Source organism: Chelonia mydas, chromosome 3 (assembly GCF_015237465.2).
Source record: "Chelonia mydas isolate rCheMyd1 chromosome 3, rCheMyd1.pri.v2, whole genome shotgun sequence".
NCBI lineage: Eukaryota > Metazoa > Chordata > Testudines > Cheloniidae > Chelonia > Chelonia mydas.
Genome location: NC_057851.1, coordinates 111,997,875 through 112,022,219, shown reverse-complemented (window position 1 = coordinate 112,022,219; position 24,345 = coordinate 111,997,875). Strand labels below are relative to the sequence as shown.

The 24,345-nt window shown below is 44.2% G+C and overlaps 1 protein-coding gene across 1 annotated transcript in view; it reads left to right on the top strand.

Moving 5' to 3' along the window:
• SYNE1 (spectrin repeat containing nuclear envelope protein 1) overlaps positions 1–24,345 on the top strand; it is a 497,076-nt gene that overhangs the window by 57,754 nt on the left and 414,977 nt on the right.

Sequence of the window (24,345 nt, the reverse complement as noted above, 5' to 3'; positions counted from 1 at the left end):
GAGTCTATGATGGATATTGTTTTATTTATTGGATGTTTGGGTGATGGCTATCGGATTTTGTTTTGCTTTCATTGTTTTTGCACCTGCTCTGTATACAATCATTATAATCTCTGGTTTTGCTTGAAACATATTTGGTAACATTTTGTTAGGCACCCAGATGTCTTAGGCCCTATAAGTAATTATGCATTGCTATTGTTGTTTTTGGTTATACTTCTTCAGCAGAGAAATATGTTCCTAAACAACAATACTTTATTATATAAATTAGTGCTTTCACAGTGAAACAAATGTGAACCCTGCCTGCCTTTGGCTGTGGACATACTAAACCTTATATAGTTTCACATTTTTGCCACTTAAAAAAACCCACTGTCTCCAGTTTACAAATAGCAAAATGTAAGATGAGAGAGGTTAAGTGATTTGACTAAGATTACTCAGCAAGGGCCGAATCCAAGTTTTGTTGAAGTCAGTAGAAATACTCCCATTCATTTCAATGGGAGTTGGATTGGTTCCTGTATTAATGTCAGAGACTGGCTTAGTCCCAAGTCTCCTGACTTGCATTCCTGTACCAAATTACCAGACCTCAGTACCTCTCTGGAAGTTACTTAACTTCTCTGAATCTGACTCTCCAGTGACCCCAGCCACAATGGGATTACCTCCAGCATTCTTTACCCCACTCTTCTTCCCATGTTGGAGGCCTGGAGGAAGCAGAAGGCATTCAGGCCGATTCACCTAGAATTCTGCCTCATAGCTCAAAGGGCTCTTTTCTAAATTCTTGCTCCAAGCATCATGAAGCATGACTGTTTCCTTCACAATTCACTTCTCAATAAGGAAATGCCCAAGAGATAGAGATCACAAAACACACTCTAAATTAAATGTGTTTAGGGCTGGATTGTACCTTTAGATATAATCCTGCATAAGGGCCAGTGTGTGGTTGTACTGCCTGAGAAGGAGCCCTGAGAAAAGACTGTGAAAATCATAATTCCTTCCCTGCTTTGCCCTTTCCCCACAGATCCTTTGCTGCCGTAGAGAAAAAATGATGAGTAGCAAGGGCTAATAAGCCTTTTTATTATATCAGTCAGTTACCCACAATGACCTTGTTGTTTTCTTAAGATTAGTTGCCTTGTGTCATTAAAAATTAACATATCATGTTGTTGGCTTTTAAAGGAGGAGGAGAAGAATTATTTGCTTTCAGGCCCTATTTTCTCTCCTCCACTATTTCCTCAGACCCAGAACCCTCAAGCTTCTTCATTGTGGTGACCTTCCTGCTGAGGAGAACTGGCTGGAACTCCCTGTGGAATTAATCAGTGCTACTTCTAAGCCAGCCAGGGAGTTGATGCAAAGAGATGTGAGGCTGCTTCCTTTCCCCCTAGGGGCAGAGTGTACTGCCTCTGCAGCAACCCCAGGAGCTAATCCTATTAATCTATTGGAGATTTTTCGCTTCCAGGCTATAAATACTGCTACACATTTCATATGCTATTATTAATTTAGTGTGGGATTTTTTGATTATCTGTACTGGGACACTTGTGGACTAGTACCACAGAAAGGGGTATTTGGGGTATGAGCTATACTGAGTAATATATGTGCACTTGATTGCTTACTGTTCAGAGGGCTAGCAGCTATTTGATCTCAACATGATCTGCTTTTAAACTACGTTTGTTAGAATAGTGTTTATAGGCAGAGTTTACAAGCAAGTCGAAAATTAGGAATACAAATATATATATGCCACCCTTAATTCTTGCAGTTCCAAACTTTTGAGTGCTTGACTTTGTAACCTTAATAATGTTCTTTTAACATATTTTTGTGAGTAGTTTCCTAGGATTTTTAAAAAATAGACTCAAAACCCAAAAATTCCATCCTGTGGAATGTCTCATATTGACACCTAGAAGGATCTTCAGCAGGGCTGGAACCTTTAGATCTACCACACAGACCTCTGCCACTTGAGCCAATGGAGTAACTGATCGCAGTAGTAGTTGAGATCTCTGTGTGGACCAGCACTAGAGGGAAATGAAACACACATTTTGTCAGCAGGTTTCACAAGTATTTTCTGACAGTAGAGGAATGATGAGACTCAGGAATCCTGGGTTCCATTTCAGGATCTGGAGTGGAGTCTGTTCTAGTGAGGCAGACTCTAACCTATTCTGACCTGTCCCTTCCAAGCTTTCCCTGTCCCAGTCTTGTCTTTTCTCCTCTCCTGGCCTCTTGTCCGAGTCCCATTATCTTTGCCGACTCAGTTCCCGTTTCTACTCTTTACGGTTCTCATTGTAGTCCTCGTCTTCTTGCCCAGCCAGTCTGAGTCCCTGCCTTTGGGCTTGCTGTCCAAATCGTAGAAGTGTAAGAGTGCAAGGGACCTCATTAGGTCATCTAGTCCAGTCCTTTGCACTCAAGGCAGGACTAAGTAATAACTCGACCATTCCTGACAGGTGTTTGTCTAAATCCCAAAGTCCTCCCTGATTCTCTCCTCGTCCAACACCCAGTCCAGGTCTCCTTGCCCAGCCAGCCCTAGTTTTCTCCCCTCCTGCTGCAACTCTGCTTGCCCGTCTGGTCCATTTCCCCTTGTATCTGATCTCCTCTCCCATCCTCCACCCTGGCTCCCAATCCCAGTCTCCTCTCAATGCTCCTCTTCTTAACTTTGTCTCCACCCCACCTCCTCCCTGACTCCATATCCTAGTCTCTGAACCCAGCCAGTCCTAGTTCTCTTCCCACAACCCATTTCCTTTTCAGATCTGTCTCTGCTCCCTCCCACTCTCCACAGGTTCCTAGTCCCAGTTTTCTTGACCAGCCAGTCCCAATTTCGCCTGTCACCTCAGTTCCTCAGCTGATTTCATTGCCCACCCAGCAGTTGGTTCCCAGTCTCCACTCCCCATTCACCCCTCAGTTTCTTTCACCAGCGTCCAGTCCCAGTTCTCCCCCTCAAAGCCCGCAGCCTCCAGTCTCCTTACCCAACCCAGCCCATCTTTCCAACTCACCTGGTCCTGGATTGCCCTCTCCCTGGGCTCCCAATATCCTGGCCCAACCAGTCCCAGTCTCCCACTCCAATATCCAGTCAAGTTTCTCTCCCACCCCTTCCAGTCCCAGTCTCACCACACTCTTTTCCTCAGTCTATTCCTTTCCCTCTCCCCAGTTCAGCTTTTTCCCCTCCACATTTGAATCAGAAGGCTATCTCCTCCATGCTGCCTTGGTGCCGGGGTGGGATATGTGTGTGTGTGTGTGTGTGTGTTATTGAGAACACAGGCAACAGGCTCCCTGCTCTCAGTTCCAGTGCCCGGCCCCAGTCTGTCACAGATCAGCTTTTAGAGGGAAATCCTTCTGTGCCCCCCTAGCTGTGGGCTTGGAGCATGCTTAGTCACTTTTTGGTGATGATGTATGCACTGTATAATCAGCACTAGTAGCTATGAAAAAATGGAATATGCTCAGTGAGGTTGGAGTTTTCAACCTCTACTGAGCATGTGTAAACTGCAGATTTTCAAAGGCTTATCACTTGGCCACATTTTTATGGGGAAGGCAAAAGGCACATCCCTGACAGAAAGGCCAACCGCTGCCACATTTTCGAGTTCTACTCCAAAGTATAGGGGGTGATAGAGCATTTCAAAGAAAAGGTCTCAAGAATTTTTTAACATGGGCAAAATTAGATATATTTTTTCAAGCCTCATTCTCTGATATGGCTGAACCACTTTGGCTGAAAATTTTATCTATATGAGGCAGACACCTGGCATGGAAAATTTAAGCCTAAATTGTTAAAGTTTGGCAAAGTTGTAAAGCAACTTAAAACAGCATCTTTTAATGGGAAGTGTCAGGGAATTTTAATAACATGGAGTGCCAATAGCCCTGCCTATAGTAACAGATATGGTACAAGGCAATGAGATACAAATGTATGAATAAAAAATGTAAAAAACAAACAAAAAAAAGGCATGAGTATGAGGAAATGACAATCTAAAATTAAAAGAGAGTTTTGACATACCTATATCACGTATGCATGTATACATCTGCATCTATATATCATTACCTACATGAGTAGACAAAAAGTATTGTACTTTTCTAGAAGACTTGCTAAAACATTGCATCTAATAAATCACCACTGGTTTTATATCTCAACCACAACTCCTTCTCTCAGATAGAACTGGTTATAACAGAAAACAGTTAGAACAATATTGAGCAACTGTGTAGCCTTTCACCTCTTCACCTTTCTGTAACAAAATCTTCCATAAATATCAAGTTTTCATTAAGACTAATCAAACATGAGCATATATTGTATCTCAATACCTCATCATGGAAAAGAAACAGAAATTCAGTTTCTCACATTTAGATTGTAAGCATTAGGCAGTTCTTCTGTTGAATTGCCACCATTGCTCAGGCAAGGCACTGGCTCCCTCCTATTTAATTTATCCAGGGAAATGTACTGTGCCTGACACATATTCAGACTATTTAAGAAATGAGATGCTTTCAACCAAGTATCTGTATGTTAATTTCAAAGATGTTCCCAGTGAGGTGAGGACCTCCCCAGCCCTATCAGAATTTAAGAGTTCCTGGACAGTATTTCCAGTGCAGCTTTCACTTAAGGAGCTAATTGACAAGAGTGGTACCTTATCAGTGAACAGAATTTTCAAAAAGTTACAAAAAATGGGTCACTTTTCCACGGCTCTAAAGATATATGCTGTGATAGTCACCAAGATAACTATGATCCTATTAGAATTTGGGTTTGAGATCAGGCTGTGTGCCTAATTTAACTTTGTTTTGGCACTGACATCTTGGCACATTGTATACACTGCAGTTTATGTTCCTACCTGATGTCCGTTTGGCAACTAGTTTTTCTCTCCACAAGCTCTGCTGATGGGTTTCATTGTAGAACTCAGTGGGATCTGTGATTGGATGCCAGAAAGTTAGTGCTGCTTTAACCTTTTATCATTCTTCACTTACTTTTCCTTTAATTTGAAGGTGTTTTTGTGACTTTGTTGAGATGTTTTTAATTGCCCATTGTGTTTCTGTAACTGATCAGAATTTATAAGCAGCATAAAGAAAAATTCCACAGAAATGAATGGAGTTGATTGAATTGTTCAACGTTCTAAAGAATGAGGTTTTCAATTTATTTGTTATGGATCCAAATTGAAACCCTTTCTCATGTGAGGTTTCAGAGTAGCAGCCGTGTTAGTCTGTATTCGCAAAAAGAAAAGGAGTACTTGTGGCACATTAGACACTAACCAATTTATTTGAGCATAAGCTTTCGTGAGCTACAGCTCACTTCATCGAGTAATCCCAGAGATTTCAATGGGATCATTCTTGGGAGTGGCAAGTAGTTGCGTAAGGGTTTCTGTATTGTGCTATGTGGGTGTTTCTCTCCACAGTTATGGTGAGGGGAAAAAGAGTTATAAACTATATAGATTTGAATATGGGCTTGCTGGGAGCTGCTGTCCTCAGGGAACAAGAATTATATTGGTAATACAGCATTTGAACAACTTTAAAGACACATACGAGGTAGAAGATTAAATCTAGAAGCTCAAGGTAAATAGGAAAGATGTGGGTGAGGGCCCCATCCCTGAAGTCAATGGACAATGCTTTGGTGAAAAGGGAATTCTCTTGCCCTTTTTGTCAATTTCATGGATGCCCACAGGGCTCTGAATAGCAGCTATGAAATTGACTATAGTTTTCTTGTGTTTTTAAAGAAATTGTATATTCTAGAGAAATTGATACCTTAGGCTTCCACACTTATTAGGAAAACTTCCCCTTACTATTGGTGATTGGGTAAGTGAATTTTTCAAGCTTTGGAGTAGTAGTTTCATTATTTTTCTTTCTTTATTCAAATCAGGTAAAATACAGACCAGGAAATACATAAGCTACATTGACTATTGTACTACAATGAAAAGTGTGCATAAACATACCAGTTCTTCTTCGAGTGCTTGCTCATGTCCATTCCATATTAGGTGTGTGTGCTCGCCATATGGCAGAACTTTTCCACTCAGCAGTATCCGTAGGGGACCGGCTCTGGTGCCCTCTGGAGTGGCGCCCGCATGGTGTGGTATAAGGGGTGCCACCAGCTCCCCGCACCCTCAGTTCCTTCTTGCCACCAGCGATGGTGCTGGAACATCTGCTGCTTTGGCTAGCGTTTCGTTTTCTATTCTTGTGAACTTTGAAAACATGTAATATAGTTGTATATAATTAGTAGTTTTTTAGTTACCCTTAGTAGTAGTTCTCAACTTTTCATTAGTCTCCAATGGGACTCAGCTGGGGGACGGGGCATGGCCTGGTCCCCAGGCTTTAAGCCCTGCAATCGCTGGAAATGACCTATGTCCTTTAGCGATCCACATACCAGCTGCCTAAGATATTTAGGTGAAGGGCACGTAAGTGACAAGTGCCATACCTGCAAGTCCTTTAAACCTAGGGCGAAGAAGAAACACGATATCCATCTGAAAGCACTCCTAATGGAGTCAGCACTCACTCCGGCACCGGAGCAGTGGACCGACTCCACACTGAGCACCGCAGCCTCCGTGTGCAGTGCTCTGCCGGTGCTGTCCACAAGCTGGCACCAGTCCCTCTCCATGGCTCCGGGGAAGAAGCCATAAAAGACTGGGAGGGGAAGTTCTCCTACCTCCTGAAAGGAAAAGGAGAGGGCTGGGGGTGAGTCACGACCTTTGCCGGGCAGCTCAACACCCTCTTTGGGAAGTTGGGCCCCAGCTCAAGTTGAGCGGTGTAGTCCATCCCATGCTTTGCCTGTGACCCCAGATAGCGGTGCAGGCCCTTCCCAGCTTCAGGTGCCATTGATGCCCGAAGGTCTTCGAGTGGCTCAAGAGATCCTGATGCTCTTGGTGCCGCCCACACCGGCTCCCACGTACCCTGGTCTTGGGGAAAACCCGGGTTGGGACCTATGTGTGTGTCCCTGCCTCAGCGGTACCGATCCCACCATTGAGAGGGACATCCCACCAGCGTTTGCCTGCCCGAATCCGTCATGCCTCAGGACTGGAGAGGCAGGCTCCGTGGAGCCTGGGGGACACCGATCGAAGGACTCGAGGCATACCTCACCAGTAGATTGGCACAGACTCTCTGAGGCAAGAGCCACCCGACAAGAACTCCAGTAGCAGCCCTGACCATCTCCAAGGGCCCAGGACTGATCCTGGGACCAATTGGACACCAGAGACCGCTGTTTGCTTGGCCATCATCGCCTGTCTCCAAGAAGGAGGTCAACCTACTCAGGACGATCCTCCCAGCAGCTGGCCCATAGTAACTCTCGGTCCTGTTTGACTCTCGGTCCTGGTACTGGTTGAGAGCCCGACCAAGACAGTCTTGCTCAGACAGGTCGGCACCAGTTGGACAAGAGCCACTGCTCAGCCCAAACCTGGTCGCCCAGTACTGACTGCACTGCTGGTAGCTCCTGCTTGGAGCGAGGTTCCCTGACTTCAGGACAAGCCCCAGTACTGGTGGTGCCGACTACATTATCGGCACTGAAACCTGTCCCGTGGCCCCAAGCGCAGTGTCTGGCACCATGGTATTCATGGAACCCTTGGGAGTTCTCCCAACCTTCCCAGGCTGCTCGATTGGTGTTGGGAGTCTTGAAGAGGCCAGTGGCCTTGATACCTCATCCTCCTCCAGTGCTCGAGGCTTCGGGGGGTAGGACCTCGCAGGTCCAGGAGGACCCAGAGGAGCAAGCCGCTGGACCACCAATGGACGTGGAGGTTCTAGTGGCACCGGCATCGTCCTCGTCATCGCCGGACAAGGCTATCACGGAGCCCCCTCACCCAGTTCCTCAGGATGATGCCAAAGTACACCAGGAACTTTTGAAGAGGGTTGCTTCTAATCTCGGGCTTCAGGCAGAGGAACTGGAAGAGCCCTCGGACTCTCTGTTTGATGTCCTCTGCTCCTCGGCCCCTTCCAGTGTGGCTCTACCCCTTCATGAAGGGGTTTCCAAAATCACTAATGCCTTGTGGCAGACTCCCCCTTCCCTGGCCCCTATCTCAAAGGGCTGAACACAAGTACTTCGTGCCAACCAAAGGGCATGAGTACTTATACTCCCATCCACCCCTAATTCCCTTGTGATTGAGGCGGTTAACCACCAGGAGAGGAAAGGGCAACCGGGGTGACCAGTGGTGAGCTGGAGCCGGTTCGCAGCGGTTTGCCAGAACCGGTTGTTAAATTTAGAAGCCCTTTTAGAACCGGTTGTAAAAGGGCTTCTAAATTTAACCGGCCAAAAGTGGCGCCTTAGGTGCCGACTCCATGGGTGCTCCAGCCTGGAGCACCCAAGGAGAAAATTTGGTGGGTGCAGAGCACCCACCGGCAGCTCCCCACCCCATCCCCGGCCCCAGCACATCTGCACTCCGCCTCCTCCCCTGAAAGCGCTGCCCCGCTCTGCTTCTTCGCCCCCCCAGGCTTCCCGCGAATCAGCTGTTTGTGCGGGAAGCTGGGGCGGGCTGAGAAGCAGGCGGCGGCTTCGCATTCAGGCCCAGGGAGGCGGAGGCGGAGGTGAGCTGGGGCAGGGGGGCGCGAGGAGGACCGCCTGTGCCACAGCAGGTGACCTGGGTGGGGGGGCGCAGGGGAACCGCTCCCCGCCCCAGCTCACCTCCGTCACCCTTGGCCTGAGCGGGACGCCGCCGCCTGCTTCTCAGCCCTCCGAGGCTTCCCACCGAACAGCTGATTCGCGGGAAGCTGCAGGGGAAGGGGGTGCGGAGAAGCAGAGCGGGGCAGTACGTTCAGGGGCGGAGGTGGAGTGGAGGTGAGCTGGGGCTGGGTGTGGGGCGGGGAGCTGCCGTGGGTGCTCCAGCCCCAGAGCACCCCCAGAGTCGGCACCTAAGGCGCCACTTTTGATGTGATCAGTGGAGGGAGCGGCTCCCTGCTCCCCCCCAGCTACGCTACCTCACCCCTAGGAGCCAGAGGGACCTGCTGGATGCTTCCTGGGAGCTGCCCCAGGTAAGCACCGCTGGGACTCCCCATCTCGCCCCCCGGCAGGTCCCTCTGGCTCTTAGGGGTGGGGTGGGCACCCACTACGGTGGCCCACGAGACCCTCCTGCCCAGTTCTGGGGGCAGTCAGGGGACAGGGACGGGGTGGATGGGGCAGGGATCCTGCGGGGGGGGGCGTCAAGGAACGCGGGGGGTTGGATGAGGCAGGAGTCCCCGGGGGCGGGGGTGGGCAACGACCCCCTCATGGGGTGAGGAGGGAACTTGTTGTTAAGATTTTGGCAGCTCATCACTTGGGGCGACCCCCAAAAATAAAGACTCAATGAGGTTGGATCTCTTTGGACGTAAGGTTTATTTGTCTTCCAGCCTTAGCTGAGAGTGGCCAACCACCAAGCCCTCCTGGGCTGATAAGACTTCAATATGTGGCAAGCCATGGCCAAGTTCGAAGGATCGCTGCCTGAGGCTTCCAAGAAGGAGTTCCGAGTGATCCTCGATGAGGGCACTACTGAGATGAGGGCAGCCCTCTAGGTGGCATCGGATGCTGCTGATGCTGCTGCCCGTCCCAGGGCTTCCGCTATCTCCATGCGGCGAGTCTCTTGGCTGCTTCTCTCAGGTTGTCTACTGAGGCCCAGCAGTCATTGCTGGACCTGTCCTTTGGTGGAGGGGCCCTATTTGTGGAGCAAACAGACAACAAGTTGCATGGTCTTAAGGACTCTCACACCACCCTGAAAACCCTGGGTCTCTAGGTCCCAGCCCTGGTGCGTAAGTGGTTCAAACCGCAGCAGCTTAAGGGCCGGGGAGCCAGCCTTGGCAGGACCAGCTCCATAAATGAGCCAAGGGTTACAAGCGCCACCCGAGCCACCCACCTCCACCATCTGTGCAGTCGGGCTTGACCCATAATAAGCAGGGGGCCAAATGGTCATTTTGAGGGTGTGCCTGAGGGCAACCTACCAGACTATTCCCTGGATCCATCTTTCCCAGTGTTCTCTTACTGCCTTTCCCCTTTCCTCCCGGCATGGACCGCTATAACGTCGGACTACTGGGTCCTCAGCACAGTGGAACAGGGTTATACCCTCCAGTTCCTTTCTCCCCCACACTTCCCACCCGCCTTCCCCGTCCCTCTTCAGGCACCCGTCTCACGAGAGTTTCCTCATGCAGGAGGTAAAGGGGTTACTACAGCTGGATACGGTGGAAGAAATTCCTCGTCAGTACAGGAACAAGGGGTTCTATTCCCAGTACTTTTTAATCGAAAAGGCCAAGGCAGTCTACGGCCCATCCTGGATCTGTGAGACCTCAACAAGTACCTACAGAAGCTAAAGTTCCACAAGGTCTCTCTGGCTTCTATTATCCCCTCCCTGCATCCGGGAGTCTGGTATGCTGCCCTCAATTTGAAGGACGCACACTTCCACATAGCGATCTTTCAAGGACACAGACGCTTCCTCCAGTTTACGATCCTCCCATTCAGCCTGGTGACAGCACCGAGGGTGTTTACCAAGTACATGTTGGTGGTAGCGGCTTACCTCAGACTCCAGGGTATCCAGATCTACCTGTACCTCGATGACTGGCTCATCAAGAGCAACTCCGGGTCTCAAGTCCGAAGGGATGTCATGGTGCTTCAAGCCACATGATGCTCTCTGGGCCTACTGGTGATTGACAAAAAGTCAACGTTAGTGGCAGTGCAGAGGATAGAGTTCATTGGAGCGGTCCTCGACTCTACCTGCTCCAGAGCGTTCCTGCTGCCGGAAGGGTTCCACACGATGGCAAATCTCATCGCAGAACTCTCCGCGTTCCCTCTGACTACAGCCATGGCCTGTCTGTGCCTGTTGGGCCACATGGCAGCGTGCACTTATGTGGTCCATGCCAGGCTCCATGCGGCCCCTGCAATGGCTGGCAATGGTCTATTCCCTGTCTCGAGACCCCCTGAAGAAGATCGTTACCATTCCCCAGGCGATACTTACCTCACTGCGATGGTGTACCAATCGCAGGACAGTCCTGGAAGGGGTTTCGTTTGACAACCCACCTCACTCCATTGAGTTGGAGTTAGACACCTTGAACCTTGGCTGTGGGGCACATCTCGGCAACCTCCAGACACAGGGGATGTGGTCCCTGGAGGAGGCATGGTTACACATAAATGTCAAAGAGCTCCAAGCAGTCCAGCTGGCATGAGGAGTCTTCTTGCCCCACCTGTCGGGCAAGGTGGTACAAGTCCTGACGGACAACACAGCCTCGATGTTCTACATCAACAGGCAAGGGGGAGCGCGCTTGTTGGCTCTTTGTCAGGAGGCATGCTGTCTGTGGGACTTCTGCATCAGCCACAAAATCCACCTGTAAGCTTGTCACCTTCCTGGCGTCAGGAATACGCTGGCAGACCAGCTCAGCAGGAACTTCTCCTCTCACTACGAGTGGTTGCTCCATCCAGAGGTAGCCTGCATCATCTTCCAAAGGTGGGGAATTCCCCAAGTGGACTTGTTCGCTACCAGACAGAACACGAAATGCCACCAGTTTTGTTCTCGACAGGTCTGAGCAAGGACCCCCTCTCCGATGCCTCCTCTCATGGTCAGGGAGTCTGATATATGCGTTCCCTCTGATTCCACTCATAAGCAGGACCCTAGCAAAGATCAAGAGAGACCAGGCACAGATTATCATGATTGCCCCAGCATAGCCTCACCAGCATTGGTTTGGCATGCTTATGAGCCTGTCAGCGGCTCCTTCCTGGCCCCTGCCCAACCGACTGGACCTGCTGTTGCAGGACCACGGTCAGCTCTTACACCCCAACCTTGGGTCCCTCCACCTCTCGGCATGGATGCTGCATTGCTGAACCCAGAGGAACGGACCTGTTCAGAAGGAGTCCAACAGGTACTCCCGGAAAGTAGAAAGCCCTCAACTAGACTGACTTACCTGGCCAAGTGGATGAGGTTTTTCCCGCTGGGCATCCAAATGAGGCATCTCTCCCTCACATTCCTCCATACAGGCTGTCCTGGACTACCTGTCCATTTGAGGAACCAGGGCCTGGCACACGCTTCCATTAGAATGCATCTTGCAGCCATCTCCGCTTTTTACCCACAGATCCAAGGACAGACGTTGTTCTCCCATAACATGACGGTCAGATTCTTGAGATTCCCACAAGTGCTGGCTCCTGCCCTGCAGTGGTCCTCTCTAGGTTCATTGGGCCCTTCCCCATCTGTCATGGAAGGTCACGTTCCTTGTGGCAGTGATGTCAGCGAGACTCAGAACTGCAGTACACACTACACAGTATTTTCTGCAAAGATAAGGTTCAGTTGCAGCCCCACCTGGCCTTCCTGCCAAAGGGTGTCTCCATCTTCCATATGAACCAGGACATCTTCCTCCTGATGTTCTGTCCCAAACCGCACAAGACCAGTGAAAAGAGGCATTTTCATGCCCTGGACGTCCAGAGGGCCTGGGCTTTTTACTTAGAACGTACCAAGCCTTTCCGTAAATCGCTACAGTGGATAGGATGAAGGGTCACACGGTGTCCTTGCAGAGGATTTCCAATTGGATCACCGCATGCATACAGACCTATTTCGACTTGGCAGGGGTTCCACTGCTGCCAGTTGTCAGAACCCACTCGACGAGAGCTCAGGCGTCTTCGGCGGCCTTCCAGGCACACATCCCTATCCAGGATGTCTGTAGAGCTGCAACGTGGTGCTCTGTCCACACGTTTACTGCTCGTTATGTCATCACTCAGCAGGCCAGCGACAACACTGGGTTCGGCAGAGCTGTGTTGCAATCTACACATCCATGAACTCCTACCCACCTCTAGGGGTACTGCTTTGGAGTCACCTAATATGGAATGGACATGAGCAAGGACTCAAAGAAGAAAAGACAGTTACCTTTTCCATAACTGATGTTCTTTGAGATGTGTTGCTCATGTCCATTCCATGACCTGCCCTCCTTCCCCACTGTCGGAGTTGCTGACAAGAAGGGAGCTGGAGGTGCTCTTTATACCACACCATGTGGGTGCCACTCCAGAGGGCGCCAGAGCTGGTCCCCTATGGATATTGCTGTGGGAAAAACTTCTGGCACCAGTGCATGTGGCAAACACACACACCTAATATGGAATGGACATGAGCAACACATCTTGAAGAACACCAGTTATGGGAAAGGTAACTGTCTTTTCATTTTAGATTTTTCTTCTTTGTGTGTGTAAAGACTGCCTGCGATAGCAGAGAACATAATAGCCTGTACCACAGAAGTTGTTAATATGTTAATTTTTTGCAACTTCATTTCCAGGTAAAAGAAATAGAGGACTTCATTACCCATTGGTGTAAATTGGTGCAGCTTTGTTGAAGTCAATGGAGCTGTGACAGTTTACACCAATAGAATTTATTCCAGAGTTTTCAGAAAAAAATAAACTTGTTCCTTGTGATCCTAGAGTGTGTTCACATATGCAGCTTGGAGAATCCAGGGAATTTTCAGGCCAAAGGCATGAAAAGCCTCGGTAGACATTAAACAATAATATGGCTACACTTGCAGCATATTGGCTTTCAAACAAAATTTTCATCAGTGAGGTTCCCAGGCTTCATATTACGTTATAAAACAGATTGTAAATTCTCCAAAATACCTTTAATTCTGGATTTCCATGTTTTCCAATGTGTACTTTTGCAAAAGATGAACCTTAACTTAGAATTACCATGTTTTATAAATGTTGTGTTTTGGGGTTTCTGGCATTTGCGTACAGATACAAATGTACAAACTTAATTCCCCATACTACCTTTTATCCCTTACTTAGTTCTACCAACTTTCGCTCCCCTGGATTGAGGATCCGGAGCATATATTTTACCCCCGGGTAGTATTTTTTATAATAATGCTATTTTATGGTTTTCCCTTGCTTTGTGGGTCTGTGATGTGATGTGAGATGTTCAGGATGGACACAGAGAAATAAACAATTCTTGGAAAACCAACCATTGTAGGATATTTAATCATAGTGGTCCTTCTCTGCTTGCCTTGTTCAAGCTGAGTAGTACATTATTTAGTGAGCAGTCTCATTGATTTCCCCCTTGGGACTACTCACTGAGTAAGATACTTCTCAGCCTAAGTAAGAGTAGCAGAATTGGGACAATTATTATTTAGTAGATGAATTTTAAAAATATTTAACATAGTAGCATGTTATTTAGAAAATTGATTCCGTTTGGAGCCCTGTTCTGAATGGCTGTAAATAATCATTTGCTACAGTTGAAGGTTTTTTTTAATCAACTGATATTCTTTTGTGTTACTGTGTTGTAATAATGATTTCTCAAAGGAGTGAATTCTTTCACATGGATGTAGCTTCAGTATACTACAGTCCATGCTCCAAAGAGCTTGCAATCTAAGGCCCTCATCTAGCAAACACTTAGGCATGTGCATAACTTTACACACACGGCTAATCCATTGAAGTCAGTGGGATAGCCCACATGCATAAAGTTACACATGTTCTTAAGTGTTGGTAGGATCAAGGTTCAAGAAACTCTTCTGATTACTTTGGGCAAGATTGTGAATCTCTTGCTCACATTGGTAAGCAGTTATTCATAGCAGTAGTCCCACTGACTTCAAAAGGATTTCATGTGCAAATAAATGATTCATAATTTAGCCCTCAGAGCACATTCAAAAAACTAACTTCTCATACTCCTCCTGCATCCAGAAGAACTGTATTCCTTCCTCTGGGTACACGTTAATGGAACATCATGCCTCTATTATGTTGTAATATTGCAATGTGTTCTCAAGAGAAGAACTTTGGAAGTCATCCAGACTGTCCACGGAGTAAATAAAAAGCATTGTACTTTGTATAAATCATAAGTTAAATGAGCTTTGAACATACAGTAGTTTTGGCTGGAAAGCATAATCTGCTTGAAGTGATACCGTGACATTATGATTTTAGTGACTTCTCTTTTACTTTCTGATAAGAATAAGCCCTTTTCAATAATACTTTTCATTTCATTTAATTTTGGCCACTTTATTATAAAAATCACTGAGATTTAATTGCAGAAAATGTCTCTTTTTAGAACAGACATGTTTTTCTATTAGTGCAAGAATAGGTAATATACACTATTGTTTTCAACAAAATATTTAAAAGTGCATGTAATTATTATAACATTATCTAGATATATTTTGGTGGTTATTAAAATGAAAAATCAGAAGCAAAATAGAAACCCTTTATAACTCTGACATGGAATTTGTTTCTAAAGTGGTTCTTTTTTGATTAAAGCTAAAATGTTAGAAAAATTGTTTTTCACATATTACCCAAGCAAAATATTTATTTAGACAATATAAAGTGTTTGCAAATATTTTATTATTTTATTAGATCTAAATGTTGCTTTGTTTGCTGTTTTGAGATTACTCTTAATGATCCTTTTTTCTCCGCTATGGAGCCTTCTTAATATATCATACGTTATTTTTATAACTTTTTGGGGATGTTTATTCTGAAGTAGAGATTCTTTCTGGGGATTCCATTGCCACCAGAAATGTAGAAATACTAAGCAATATGCTAACAGAACAATAGTTTTTCTTTCTCTTGTCTTCATTACTGATAGCCTGTGCCTGGAATGCTTTTTTCACTGACAAACTTTGGTACTGTATGTTTCTAAGATTCTTCTTCTATTCTTGTTTGTCCAAAATAATATTTGTAGTAGTGTAATACTGTTTAAATAGGAAATTTATAAAAATCACATTTTTCCTCCGTTCGTCCCAAAGTTGTATGAAAATCTCTTGGCATTTGTGCAATAGTTGGAGTCAGAGGAGCAGTGAAGCTGGTGGGGCGTCAGAGGACAAGAAAAAAGGATAATGATGGAAATGCCTATACAGTGGGGTTGCTATAGCAATGCCTGGAGGATAATTCTGCTGGGCTGCTGAGAGGTTTCCTTGGTAAAGGCCTGTGTTTCATTTAGCTTCTGATTCTGATTGAATTAGGGCATCTCCAAAATACAGAAGTCAATATAACTGGTGAAACATGACTGAAAATAAAATAAAGACTATGTATTATTTTATTTATTTAGGGATTCTCCTCCCCCCAATGTCCCATACTGAAATGATGATATTTGTTTAATGGTGTTTAAAAGAAAAAAGGTATTTTGTGTCCTGGTCTAAGAATGAACACTTGCAGTATTTTCATATGGTAGTTATCAGTACTGGTCACTGAAAATGATTATGGGTCAGTGAGTATTTCTATGACTTCAGTGGGAATACTGACATGAGGAAAGATGGAGATGTCTGCAGGATCCTATAGACCTTATTCAAGCAAAACTCCCATTTGAATCCATATGAATATTGCTTGAATAAGGACTGCAAGAATGGGCACTGAATATGAGTGTAGTGTTATCACTGTGAGCTAGCTTCATGATACCAGTGGAGAAAAACTGGTGCCTTTTTGACATAAATTTGGTAGCAGTCTCATAAGGTTAAGATGTAACCACTACGCTGACAAGTTTTCATTTTTGAGATAGATGTATATTGTAAGGAATGTGCAGAGATGTGAGGCTTAGGGTGAAATCCTGACTTCATTGAAATCAATGATAAAACTCACATTGACTTCAGTGAAGGCAGGATTTTACCTTTAATGCTCAGGTATTCATGGCAGCCCAAAGAGAAGTCTCAAAATCTGTTAGTCACACTCCTTAAGGGTTCATGTCTTCTGTGGTCTATTAACACACTGTCAAGGGTTTCATATCCTGTGTTGGACCTTGTAACTTGGAAATCATGTTCTGGAGTGCGGGATATTTTGGACCCTGAAGTGTCAGTTCGGCTGATGTAAAAATCCCTTGTTCCTGAGCGATTAGGAGTTTGTTGTGATGAAAACAACTCTACTTCAGGCTGGACAGCACTACTTTGGTTATGACAGGTGGTTATTCAAGGTTTTCAATACAAATCTCTATTTTCAGTTCAGAAAAAAGGAGTGTCTCCTGTAGAAACCTGCATGGACCTCGGAGGGAGTGTAGCACATGAAACACCTTCTTTGCTGTTCCTTACTTCTGGAACGCTCACCATAACCTCGAGTGGCAAGCAATTTCCTGCTCCTCTTCAAAACATGCTTCCTCAGTGAAGCCTCCCAGCGTTAATCCACTACCGAAAGAAATGCTATTATCAAGGCTTAAAGTGGGCTAGGTCACCTATGGTTAATGTCCCAGACAAAACAAATGAAAAGCTCTGAGGTGTCTCTGGGTTTGGGGTGAGGGTTGTGCTGGTGAAGAGGACTGCATGGCTGAATCTAATGCAATGCTTTCTGACTGGGAAACAGAAAGTGCAGTATCAACTATCCCCAGGTGAGTATTTTCCTGATCATTTCAGGACATGCTGCTGCTCTCAATGCTGCCATAATAGGTATTTAGGACACAGGCACAAATGTACCAGGAATGGATTGCACATACGTTTGAGGTTGGAAATAAATCATCTGGGTCTAATTTGGATTTTGCTCTGATTTTAGAACTCTTGGAGTTAGCAATACTGCATTTTCCCATTTGTTGGCAACACCCCAGACTCTGCTGCAGATGCAGACATGCTACACACCCCGGTCAGCAAAATCAGACCATTTTCACATTTGCATCCACTCTGCTGTTGCTGACTACTTTACAACTACTTCTCTGCATGTTGCAAAGGAAGCTAAGGAAAAGGGCGCTCATAGATCAGACAGACTTCTCTGAGACAGTATTACGACTGTAGCTGGCCTGTGTCAGCTGACTTGGGCTTGTGGGGCTCAGGATACAGGGCAGTTTAATTGCAGTGTAAACATTCGGGCTCAGGCTGAAGCCTGGGTTTTTGGATCCTCCTCCCTTGCTGAATAATTTGTTCCACATTGTATTTATCTATGACACTCTGAGTATGTTTCCTAGCCCTAAAAAAGAACTCAGTGTAAGCTGGAAAGTTTGTCTCTCTCACCAACAGAAGTTGGTTCAATAGAAGATACTACCTCACCCACCTTGTCTCTTTGATCATCACCCATTGGCATTTATTGGCTTCCTTTCTGGTAGTCTCAACAGAGAGGCTGGGAGTTATACCAGTATTGAAAATGAAGTACCTTGTCACCCCGAGAGACGATCCATCTAGGTCAGGGTGGAGGCATGTGGAGGCAGAAGCTTGTGCTGCTTCTGCTGTACCCGGTCTGTGAATAAAGCAATTAGGCTACTAGGGCTGCCAATCTGGCACCTTTCACAAGCACTACATTCACTTCAAATAAGCACCTCAATTGTTGATTATACTGATTTTAGCTAATAACCAGCTTTAGATTAGTGCCTTGAAAGGCAGATTAAATGCATGTAAATCTCTTGAAAATTATAGCAATGATTTTGCAATAGGAGGTTGTTTTCATTTGCAACTTTACTCACTTCATTGAGAATAGTATGAAGGAAGGTAATATAATCCACACAGGTCAAACAATTCTCTGTGCAATATCAGGATTTCTGAGTGGAGAAAGCCTCAGGTCACCACACTGAAATGAGGATTGTTGTCTAATATTGGTCCTTATGAGTTGACTGCCCTAGATACCAGAAAGGGAAGGCTTATTGGAGCTGGTTCGAAGCTTTATTTTATTTTATTAACAAGAAAATAATCAAATACTTTTTAATGTCAGAATGAAAGAAGAGAGGGTTAAAAAGAAAAAAATACATATACATCCCAATGAATACAGGCTAGGACAATAATCATTTAGCAGAAACAGAGGGGAGAAGGAACACATGCATTTAAATCCCCAAGGAGATTAAGACAAAGGTTAATAAAGGTAATAAGAACAATAAAAGAGCTGCAGTTCACAGGGGAAATGCTGTAGGGATGAAATGCAATTATAATCAGTGTATGGGGCTAAATATGCTCCTGTGCTACCAATAGTGGAGAACAAAATGTAGCAGACCCAGCCAGGCAGGCATGCTGCAGAAGTGGGGGACAGCTGGTTCTATAGTGCGTGCCTCTCTACCCGCAACCGTTCGGAAACCCATGTGTGAGTATGCTGCAGGGACTGGCATCCACAGATGGGAACAAGGGGGACAGGTCGTAGAGAAGTCACTGTCTGTAGCATCATCCCAAACCCTCAACCCCATGCAGATTTTCACCATAAATTAATGTTGATTCTGTTTGCATTAATTTATGTGGGTTCTCTCACAGATCAGGGAACCCTCCCAGGGGATTGTGGCAGCAGCAGTTGGTGACACAATGAGAGCACAACTCCTGAAGGTGCTGCCATGAATCTGGGCCAGGAGATAGTACAGAAGCACTGGGCTTCTGTGCAGACGGCGCTGGCTTCCACTGATCTCCTGAAATCTGTGTGTTCCAAGTAGCAACCCCCATTCCAGATCCATGGAGTAGCGGCGGGGAGGCAAATCAGGCTCCCAGAAAGTGCCATCAATGAGTCCAAACTAATTTGTTCCTCCTCTCTAAATGAGAAAAAACTGAACCAGGGAGGGTAGGCTGTTAGTTTGTAAATGTAAATAAGTGCATTTCCAACTCATTTTTCTGTTACATATCCTCAGTGTAAGTGAACAATTATTGTGAAGCTAGCAGTAAGTTTACTTCTTGAAAAAAACTGGCAGGCACATAGTCCAGAATCTGTTTCAATATCATTTTACCCAGTTTTCTTCTTTTGTGCTGACCTCTGCAACAGTTTCCACCAGAAAGTGATTTTGACATTGCTGTAGTTTTCTTGGGAAAGTCTGTGGTATATTAATCCTTTGGTATCCTTATAGAACTGTAAATATGGCACGTTGGCAGGCACAATAAGTTTTCTTCTTATGTGTGAGAGGGAGCTGCTGGCAAGTTGTTCTTCATGAGAACTCCTAGATTTTTGAATTTATTCCTCACCTTGGTCAGAAATAGCCCAAATATGTCAACTGTGCAGGCACGCTGCAAGCCTGTTTTTGTGGCATTTTGAGGAGGGTAAGAGTATAGGATGATTGGAACAGAATTTGAGGCAGAATGTCCTACTGATTCATTTACTTTTAATACTTGACTATACCTGGATTTGTTAAGGGGTAAAGCTGATTTGGGCGATTGACTAATTTCGTACATGATTTTAAGAGATGGCAGGGCTCCTAGAGCTTTGGATGGGCATCTTTTCTGTTTTAGAAATGGGAAAAAAATAAAATATTTATAGCAAACTCCATGCCGGCAATAACCACAACTGCCCTGGTCCTAATCAAGCCAACGACCATCTACTGCATATAAAAACAGGTGATATACTGTACTTTTACTTTTCTGTCTCCTCAACCATGTCCACCACTTGGAGAAGGTTTCACACTCTCCAAATAACAGACAGACCAGGTCTCAGAGCCAGGACACTAACTGACCACTAAGGCCTGATAAAATGTCTTCAGTTTTTTTCCCTTCACCACAAAAAAAAAAAAAAAAAAAAAAAAAAAATGGGGGGGGGAGGGGTGGGAGCAAAATCCATGTGAATACATAGAGTATCTCAAAAATATTGCCTCTCCCAACATCAGTGCATGCACACTCTTGAATTTCAGTGGCTTCTGTTTTGCTGTTGGTGTTGAATCTCTTTTCATCTACCTTCATTTTCTTCCACTGTTCTCCTATTCCCCATCATTTATTTCTGTCCTGATTGAAGCAGACAGGATAGGCTTAGCAAGTTACAAAGCATACACTGGTTTTAGCATTGCTATCATTTTCCTTTTTGTTGTGAAAGAGGCATAGTTCTGGCACAGGCCTGTAAAAAAATAATTAAAAATACAAAAAATACAGTTAAGTCTTTCCTGGTTCCCCTTTGTCCAGTAAGTCTGAATGGGGTAATTCATGTACTCAGAGGAGCAGATGTGCAATAACTACTATGTAAGCTTAGAACATTGCTACCTTTTATAAGAGTCCACATTGTTGCTTTGACTTGGCAAGCCTTTGTACAGCTGCTTTAAATTAAAATTGGCTTAATGGAGATGGAAATTGCCATATAATATTGCTCACTTGAAACTTTACAGTGCCAATGCCAAACTACTGACCAAAGGAACTTTCCTTGAGCAGTGCCATTCACATCTCTGTATGCCGACTGTTACATGTTCTCAGATGACATCTTGACATGCTGTAGCTGATTTGGCACTCTTCTGTGCAATTATGGCTCTCTTGACACTATTCCTAGCAGCTCTGAAATCCCCCTGGAAAGTAAAAAGGAAAGCAGGTTAATGAGAAACTCTTTATAGTTTTTAAGACTAAATTACAAAAAAATTGAGATTTTGTGGGGAAAAGTAAGCGCTGGAACACTTTTTTGTTTCATCAGAGCAAACAATCTGTATGGTAGCCTAAGAAGCTATCAGAAGATATATTTTAGTGGCGCAGCTCTATAATTTAATAGTACACATTGTTCAATGGAGCTGTGTTGCTTTGCATAAACTTTAGCAGAAACATTGTGTGGACAATGTTGTAGGACCAGTGCTGCCAACCTTTTAAAGTACAGATATAGTTAGGCGCCTAGCTGTCATTAATTTTCAGTGGGAATTAGGCACCTATCTACCATTTGGGCCTTTGAAAATCTCTCCATTATCTGCTAAATATCTCATAGTATTATTCAGTTAGCCTAAGTCTACACTCCATGTTCAAGACTAAAGGGAGTTTTGCCTGCATGAGAAGTGTAAAGTAGGGGCCATGCAGCTTAAAATAAAATAATAATAATTGATAACTGAATGGCTTTGTCCACAGATCATGTTGCTCTTGAAGATTTCTGCAACATATCTGCAAATGTCTAAAAGTAGAAAATTATTTTTGTTCATCTTTCATAGCATCTTATCCATTGTTATTGTAAACAAAAATAGCCAGTTACTATTGTCTTTGCTTATTTTTGAGCTACCTGAAAAAGTCATTTGTTAGAGATGCATTAGGGAAAAAAAAGACTTGTAAAAATATGTAAACACTTCAAGTCAAATAAAGGAAAGGTATTCTATAAAAATTCCAGGCCCAAATTCTTTTAGCCACATCTGCATAAATTCATGGGGGTTACACAGGCATAACTGCAGGCAGAATTTGAACCTCCAAATTTAATTTATTAAAGTGAATTTAAAAAGCCTGTACAAGTAAGATACATTACATAAAACAGCACACACAAAGTGGACAAATTTTTCCCTCTTCAAAATTATATGCTATTCAATTGCTAGGATAAACAGAATGTGCATCACATTTACATGTTCTCCAGATCTTATTGGTCATAACTATATTTATTTTAGTACAGCAAAACAAAGTCTATTTCAAACCTACACACCTCAGATTCTTTGCTATATGGACTAGGAAATACTGCATATTTTCACATTTTTCAGCATGTAGAATGCTTCCTCAAATACACTACAAAATTCTGTGCATCACTAGATATATTTCATATTCACTATAAAATAGTTCTAATACATTATTAAAAGCTAACTGGCATATATGTCTTTTCAGGTTCATTACTCATTATCTCTTCCAGTTCAGTACTTCAGATACAAGCTGAAGGACATCCATGTCTAAACATACAGTGTGATAAGATGAATCCAAGTGGTTGTTTTTAAAAGCTACATACATATTTTCATGCCAAGCAGTAACAGAATATTTTATTCAGTGTTTTTATGCTTACTGTACGTTACATTACTATCAAAGTTCTGGTGAGAAATTTGAATTGCTTTTTACAGCCACACAGCCTGCTGCTTTAGGTTCTCAGCATTACACTTGGGTTGTCCCAATTCCTGGATAAATTATTCAGGCTCTTGACATCACAGATTTCCACTATCCGATTGGCTGGGGCTTACAAAATAGAATCTTTCCTCAGGAAAACAGTTAGGAGGAATGATGGCAGTGAGACCAGCAGGGTTGTTACTCAGAAGAAAGCTGGCTTTGTCGGGTAATATGAAAAAATATGTGAAAGATGCTATAAAAACCTGCATTAATGTGATCCCACTTTAAATGGGAAACGTGGAGGGATTTATGCAAGAAGCATGCATTTTTGGTGGAGGAAATAATGTGATCTTTGCTGAAAAATTACCTCTTAGCTCAAGTCTAAATAACAGAGGCTTACTATATAAGATGCAAAAGTAGCAGCAGCAGCAATGGCTCGTTACAAAGATGCTAGTGGCAAAAAGGTTACGTCGTTAAATTTGGTGACCGGATTCTTTCAATACCAGCTGGGTAAGTGGTGCAATTTGAAGCACTGACAACCCTTGTAAGTGCGGGAAGCAATGGCATACAGTGTGTAAAAATTGTAAAATGTTTGTGTCTTGTGTTCTTGGAGAAATGTGAGATCTAAGGAGAATTCAGATTATCTTAACAAATGGAAAGAACTGCCCTCCTCTCTATGGAAATTGTAAAAAGTACATGCTAAATTCCCATGGTATTTGTAAAAATCAAACCACTTTTCTATTTTACTTGTGTCTTGGATCTCTAAATGGTGTAATTCAGTCTATTTATTTTACAGTTTTAAAGAATAAGTACTAAAAAGTAGGAAACTATTGAAAATAGTTATTTTAGAGATGGTAAGGTATATGAGTCAACAGATTTTGCTTTGGGATGGGTCACATTAAAGAATATTTCTCTTATCTGCTGATCTAAACTGGCTATGCCTACCATAGGTCAGCTGCTAGTAGCTAGGAGTTCAGAGCAGGTGTTTCACCTGATTTTCAGTATGTTGTCAGAAGGGCAGTCAATAAACTCTGTGGGTGTTCTGCCTAGGAGGGAGCAGGCCAGAATTGATTATTTTTCCCTTTTGTTTTATTTCTTCGAACTGAAAGTTGAATTCTAATTGCCCAATTCTCATCTCTGGTCTGATACACTATTGATTTAAATTGATTTACTCCTAATAAACATGGGTGTGAATGAAATAACAATCAGGGATTAATTTTGCTCCCTGGGTACATATACCCAGGACTAAAAGACCCTTGGCATGGCCACAGCTGGCTTGGGCTTGCTGGATGCGGGCTGTGCAGCTAAAAATCTCTGTGCTGATGGTTGGGCTGGAGTCCGAGCTCTGGGATCCTCCAGCCTCCCAGAGCTCAGGCTCCAGCCTGAGCCTGCACATCTACATAGCGATTTTTCCGTCCCACAGGTCAAGACCCATGATCCTGACTAAGCTGACCTGGGCCAGTCATGGGGTTTTTATCCCTGTGTAGACGTAGCCTCTGTGTCTCAGTCCCAAATTCCTATTCAGGTTGAAGTGTACTTTTCTCTGCAAGTAGTTCCACTAAAATTAATGAGGTTACTTACATGAGCAAATGCTCATCGGTTCCGAGTTTGGCCTTTATGACTTACTGCACATCACACATGAAATACCCTGTTTACATTGGTTACCAAAATAAACACTCCTGAATATAGTCTTGTTGCACACGTAACTGAAAATGATTTATTTTGTTTTCATCTACGATCATTTTTATGTTTGTTATAGTCAGTTAGATTTGAAATATTTTATCGTAACAATTTTACTATTGCACGTCAATATTCCTTTTTCTAAATTATACAGATTTACAAATTATATATAATTTCATAACTGCAACTCTGTGTATTGGCAGGTGCAGTTGTTGCTCTTTAAAAATTCATTCA